This window comes from Rhagoletis pomonella, unplaced genomic scaffold (genome assembly GCF_013731165.1).
Source record: "Rhagoletis pomonella isolate Grant_MI unplaced genomic scaffold, Rhpom_1.0 Rhpom_scaffold_00003, whole genome shotgun sequence".
NCBI classification, from domain to species: Eukaryota; Metazoa; Arthropoda; class Insecta; order Diptera; family Tephritidae; genus Rhagoletis; species Rhagoletis pomonella.
The window spans coordinates 19,996,039-19,997,033 of record NW_023458557.1 but is presented as its reverse complement, the minus strand read 5'-3'; the positions used below and the strand labels follow the sequence as shown (position 1 = coordinate 19,997,033).

The window sequence follows — 995 nt, the reverse complement described above, 5'->3', positions numbered from 1 at the left end:
TTTTTTTTTTTTTTTTTTTTTTTTTTTTTTTTTTATTGGAAAAAAAAACTTAGTTTAGGCCCGAAGGACTCACCCTTGTTGCAGCAGGCTTGGGTGTGGCCTGCTGTTGTTGTAGTCGCTGGGGTTGTGCGCTGTTGTTGCTGGTGTTGAGCGCTGCTACTGTTAGCGTTGTGCGCTGTTGTTGTTGGTGTTGCGCGCTGTTGTCCACGCTGCTGTGGCGGGCATTGTTGCACCCGCTGCTGTGGCGGTTGTTGTTGTGGATGGCTCGGTGTTGCTTCCGCGCGTTGTTGCACCCGCTGCTGTGGCGGATGTTGTTGCCTGCGCACGTTGTTGCGCGTTTTATTTGTCGCTGTAGCGCGCTGCTGTAGTCGCGCGTTGTTGCACCCTGCTGTAGCGGTTGTTGTTGTCGATGGTGCGGTGTTGCTTCCGCGCGTCGTTGCACCCGCTGCTGTGGCGGATGTTGTTACCTGCGCACGTTGTTGCTTCGCTGCGCGCTGTACTCGCTACTGTGGCGGTTCTTGCTGCTTCCTATAGCGCGTGTTACGTGTGCGTTGTTACAGTAGCCGCTACTGTGGCGGCGTCGTGAATACCGTGCTGGGCGGTGTGCGGACTGGGGCAGTACCTGCAAAAGTGGAAATTAATTAACCGGGATTTATATCTTGAATAATTCCTAATGTATACAAAAGTAACAAAATTCATAAAGAGTTATCCACCTGCATCGCAAGGTGCGAGTTACAGCGTATAACACACAATTTGATGTCCGACATGGGGGCCAATTAGTAAAGTGAAGGCCTTTTTCATTACTTCACATAAAATTAAGATTATATTTTAAAAGGTAACTAGATTCGTTTTCCAACCAAATTTTTCACTGTGAAAACTTTTCTCCACAACGTTTTGTGCCTGTGAAAAAGAAAACTTGCGCGATTTTCTCAAATCCTTTCCGGTGATAAAGAATATCATTGTCTTAACTCACAATAATTTACTAAACTTTTACT

At 46.7% G+C, this 995-nt stretch overlaps 1 long non-coding RNA gene across 1 annotated transcript; it reads right to left on the bottom strand.

Moving 5' to 3' along the window:
* Positions 1-33: 33 nt before the first annotated feature.
* Positions 34-763, bottom strand: LOC118736500. The gene is made up of 2 exons (XR_004992693.1): positions 468-763; positions 34-318 (listed from the first exon to the last, which is right to left on the bottom strand). It is a non-coding gene; the product is annotated as an uncharacterized LOC118736500 (long non-coding RNA).
* Positions 764-995: the final 232 nt, after the last annotated feature.